Source organism: Jatropha curcas, chromosome 7 (genome assembly GCF_041381405.1).
Source record: "Jatropha curcas cultivar XTBG-Jc1 chromosome 7, XTBG_Jcur_1.0, whole genome shotgun sequence".
Classification (NCBI taxonomy): Eukaryota; Viridiplantae; Streptophyta; class Magnoliopsida; order Malpighiales; family Euphorbiaceae; genus Jatropha; species Jatropha curcas.
Window position 1 is genome coordinate 16,088,908 of NC_143157.1, and position 5,392 is coordinate 16,094,299.

Sequence of the window (5,392 nt, forward strand, 5' to 3'; positions counted from 1 at the left end):
AGGGTGGAAGCTAACAATTTTGAAATTAAACCTGCAATTAACCAAATGCTTTCCTCCTCAATTAAATATGGAGGTTTACCTAGTGAAGATCCTAATGCCCATATCACTAATTTCCTGGAGATTTGCGATACTTTCAAACAAAATGGAGTTTCTGAGGATGCCATAAAATAATGACTCTTTCTTTTCACTCTTAGGGACAAAGCACGATCCTGGTTACAATCATGCCCTGCTGGAAGTTTTACAACATAAGAAGATAGCCCAAAAATTTTTAGCAAAATTCTTTCCATCTTCAAAGACCATAAAACTGCGCAATGAGATAATGACCTTTGTCCACCATGATCAAGAGAGTTTGTATGAAGCTTGGGAGAGATTCAAGGACTTATTGAGAAAGTGCCCACATCACAGCTTACCTAAGTGGTTACAGGTACAAACCTTTTATAATGCATTATCTCCTAACATTAAGATTACTCTAGATGCAGCTGCAGGTAGATCTTTTGAAAGAAAAGAAATTGATGAGGCATATGACTTGATAGAAGAGATGGCAAGCAATAGCCATTATCAAAGCAACTCTAAAAGGAAGAAGACTGCAGGAGCTTATGAGATTGATGTCATCACTGCACTCAATGCCAAGGTAGACAATATGGTAAGGAAGTTGGACTTATTAACTACTAACTCGGTTAATTCTATTGTGCAAGCTTGTGACAAGTGTAATGGACAACATGAGATTGGAGAATGCATGTTAGATTCTTTAAATCCATAAACTTTGGAGCAAGTAAATTATGTGATGAATCAAGGAAGGAAGAATTACCCGTACTCTAACTCTTATGATAACAGGTTGAGAAATCACCTTAATCTTTCGTATGGGAATCCAAACAACGCCTTTAACGCACCACCAGGTTTTCTACCTCAAGAGGAAAAGTCTCATGATGATCTCCTTACTTCCCTCTCTAAATCGCACATGGACTTCATGAACGAAACCCGAGGAAACAACAAAATCAAACAAGCTGCGATAAGGAACTTGGAGATTCAAATAGGACAGTTTGCAAACATAATGGCCTCCTGACCCCAAGGTACATTGCCTAGTAATACTGAAAAAAATCCTAAGGAACAAGTACAAGCTATCACCTTGAGGAGTGGCAAACAGTTAAAGGATCCACCCAGGATGGAGAAGGAGAAGGAAGAGTAGAAAAAAGTCCCCATCATTGACCTAGAAAAGAAAGAGGAAGTACAACCCTATGTTCCACCTATTCCTTTCCCACAAAGGTTAAAGAAAACACAAGATGATAAGAGTTTCCTTAAATTTCTTGATGTCTTCAAAAAGCTTCAAATCAACATCCCTTTTGCTGAAGCCCTTGCTCAAATGCCCAGCTGTGCAAAGTTTCTAAAAGAGATCCTGAGCAAGAAAAGGAAGATTGATGATCAAGGAATGGTAATGTTGACAGAGGAGTATAGTGCAATCATTCAAAATAAATTAGCTCCAAAATTAAAAGATCTAGGAAGTTTTTCTATCCCTTGTAATATTGGAAATATTTACTTTGAAAAAGCTTTAGCAGATTTAGGTGCTAGCATTAATCTTATGTCTTATGAAGTTTTTAAGATGCTAGGGATGGGAGACCTAAAACCAACAAGGATGTCTCTACAGTTGGCAGATCGATCCATCAAATATCCAAGAGGGATTGTAGAAGATGTGCTCGTCAAGGTAGGTAAATTTATCTTTCCTGTTGACTTTGTTATTCTTGACATTGATGAAGATAGAGAAGGATCCTTAATCCTTGGAAGGCCCTTTCTTGCAACTGCACAAGCATTGATTGATGTGTATGAAGGTAAATTAACCTTGAGGGTAGGTCAAGAAGAGGTTGTTTTGATGTTCTTAAATCTTGTAAATTTCCCATGGATTATAATGGTTGTTTTAGGATTGATGTTGTTGATGAATGTGTAAAAGAGACTTTGCATATTAAAGATAAAGAAGACATTAATAATCCAAGCATCATAGATGAGAAAGAAACCCTTTCCTAAAATTCTATACACTCTAGGTATTTCTATTCTTTTTTTTTTTTTTTTTTGTACAATTTGTTGATGAAAACTTCTACTATTTATAGGAGAAGGGGATGCGTTAATCAACTCGTCCAACGACTGCGCGCAATTAACGCGTCCATCTTCAATTGTTGGCGTAGCCTTCTTTGAACAAATAAAAAAAAACGTGTTTTTCTTTTTTTCTTTTTCAAACTGTGTGGGTCCCACATGTCAGCGGGACCCACAACACTGCTCACTGCAATGAACTTGCACTTCCACATTTTTATTTTCATCTGCATATTTAGTTATATCATATTGTAAGTTAAATGTCATAAAGAAGAATTAACGAGTTCATTGTAAAGTTATAATATTGAGCTTACTCTTATCATTTTCGTTTCTTAAATTCACCTTTTCCTCCTCCTTTTCCATGATCTTATCAGTTCTTGGTTCTGCTTTTCCATTTTTATTTCCAAAATCATTGTTTGGATAATTGATTTCAAAAGTTGATGGATCAAAGATAACAACATGAAATCTCGAGTGCCCTTTACATTCAAAGCTTAAAAGGTAACGATGGCAGATTGAGTTGTCTTCAACAAAATCTGACCATCAAATGTATTTTATCATCCTTTGTACCCCCAACTTCCCATACTTTTCCATTATGAAGAGACGGTCTTGCTGTTAGAAAATAAAAAGATATAGTCCGTGGAAATTAGAAAAGTGCATTGATAGTGTATTCACTATTCTTAAGGAATTAAAGCCCTTATTATTTTGTATTCTGGGTTTGTTTACATTATTTCTCCAGGATTTTACAAAGCAGTATTTAACACGAGAAAAAATGAAATAATCGTATGAGTTAAACAAATATTTTATATTGATAATGGAACTTGAATAGCCGGGCACTAGCAGTTTCCTTTTATTCAAATTTAGTAACTTAAAATAACAGTTACTTGTATTAATCAATTAATTAATTTCTAATTTAAATAATAATAAAATAACATTTTAAAATTAATAATAATAATAATAATAATAATATTAAAAAATATTAACAATTTAATTATTTTAGGCCCAAGGCCAAGTACCAAATTTTTTGACTCTAAATATTTTATAGTCAAATTTTGGTTTCTCTCCATATTCTCCCACCATCTATTTTATTCAAATTATAATATTAAATATTTATAAACACCAGTAACCTTTTGTATCGTTTCCACATGGGATAGCTCAACTTATATAATCTGCTAACTACACTAACACTTTTAATATCAGAAAGCTCAAAGAAAATGTTCCGTTGTGGGTCAAATTGACTTTCAACTTTAGAGTTTGCAATTTAAAAAGTACTAGTTTTTCGCTAGTTTATTAATATTTTATATGGTATTAAGTATTGATTGTAAGTCTCCTCTTATATTATCTAGAATTTATAATATTAAAATATGATTTCATATTTATATGAACGTGAATACAATAGCTAAATAATAATTATAGTAAAAAATATTATATTTATATAAAGTTCAGCTCAATTTTTAAATAGAATTGTAATATCAATACAATTCTTCAAATCAACTTATAGATAAACACATATACACGATTAGTTTTATTTTTTAAATATTAGACATAATTATATTTTTAGTGTCTCAACTTTATATTCTTTTATATTTTGGTGCCTGATTGGAAAACAATAGCAATTGAGTGCATAAATTTTTCAAAATTTACAATTAGGTGTCTTCGGCTAAGTTAGCAAATCGAAAAAGTGATGAATAGGTAAATATAGGACCCACTTTCTTTACATGCGATAGCTGATGTGGACAAAAAGAATTCCAAATTAGCTACGTCAGCAAATCTAACTTGGACTTTATGAAAATTGTGTTTTTTAACCTCCATTTAATCTTGTGCTTCATTCTCTCAAATCTTTTGACCCAAAACCTCAATCTCTCACCCTTAATGTGATGGTAATGGTAAATCAATGGTCAAGATTTCAAAACCACTTCATCTTCTTCTTTTTCTTTTTTCTTTTCCAGCTTAAAAAATATTCAACACCCATATTCAGACGATTCTTCACCCATTTCAATTCGTTGTCCATCTCAATTCTTGGTGCCGATAAACAAATTGTCATTTACTTCACAAGATCTCTCCATGGACGATCGTTTCGTGAAGGAGCTGCAACGGATCTTTGGCGACAGTCAATCAAATTGGGGCAAATTTTATGTGTGTGGTTGTTGAAAAACTAGTAGGGGCTGATTGTCAATTTGTTATTTCCTATACATTTCACTACAAAAAAAACGCTCAATTGCGACCGATTTTTGCGACCGACTTAATTCGGTCGCAATTTTGCGACTGATTTGGACTTATAATAAATCGGTCGCAAATTTTGGCGCTGAAAATTCCCGCGAGAATGGTTAATGATTTGCGACCTGTGTACTACGGATTTGCGACCGATTTTGTGACCGATGTGCGACTAAGTGTTTTTCTGTCGCAATATTTCGCGCGTCAAAAATGAGGCAAAGTTCTGAGACCGATTGGAGACTACATTGCGACCGATTTTTTTGCGACCGATATATTTAGTCGCAAATCGGTCGCAAATTTTGAGCCTAGTCAAACGACGTCGGCTCATTAAAAATTGCGACCGATGGTTATAAAATTTGCGATCGATGTTTCGGTCGCAAAAATTAGGGCTTTAAACGCCGGGCCCTCTCTTTTTTCTTTCTTCTTCTTTCTCTCTTCTCCTTCTCCTCTCCTCTCCTCCGTCCGTAGCGCCGCTCCGGCCCCTCCTGACACCGTTCCAGCCCGCCTGACGCCGCCAGCCCCGCTCGCTTTGCACTCCGGTCACTCTGTTTCGAAACAATCTGAGGTTAGTTTTATTTTGCGATTAATTTTTCCAATTTTTTTTTTCGATTTTATTTGTTTTTATTATATTAAGTTATGGTTGATTTTGTATATAGAGTTGCGATTAGAATTTTTTTAGGGTACTGTTATTATTATTATTATTATTATTATTATTATTATTATTATTATTATTATTATTATTGTGATTGTTATTATTATTATTATTATTATTATTATTATTATTATTATTGTTATTATTATTATTATTATTACTATTATTATTATTATTATTCTTATTATTATTATTCTTGTTGTTCTTCCTCTTCTTCTTCCTGTTCTTCTTATTCTTGTGCTTGTTCTTCTTCTTCTTCTTCTTCGTCTTCTTGTTCTTGTTCTTGTTGTTGTTCTTCTTCTTCTTCGTCTTCTTCTTCTTCGTCTTCTTGTTGTTGTTCTTCCTCTTCTTCTTCCTGTTCTTCTTCTTCTTCTTGTGCTTGTTCTTCTTCTTCTTCTTCTTCTTCTTCTTGTTCTTGTTCTTGTTGTTGTTCTTCTTCTTCTTCGTCTT

At 33.6% G+C, this 5,392-nt stretch overlaps 1 non-coding gene across 1 annotated transcript; it reads right to left on the reverse strand.

The window, feature by feature from the left end:
- Window positions 1-301: 301 nt before the first annotated feature.
- Window positions 302-408, reverse strand: LOC119371175 (small nucleolar RNA R71). The gene has a single exon (XR_005178738.2). It is a non-coding gene; the product is annotated as a small nucleolar RNA R71 (small nucleolar RNA).
- Between the last annotated feature and the right edge of the window lie 4,984 nt (window positions 409-5,392).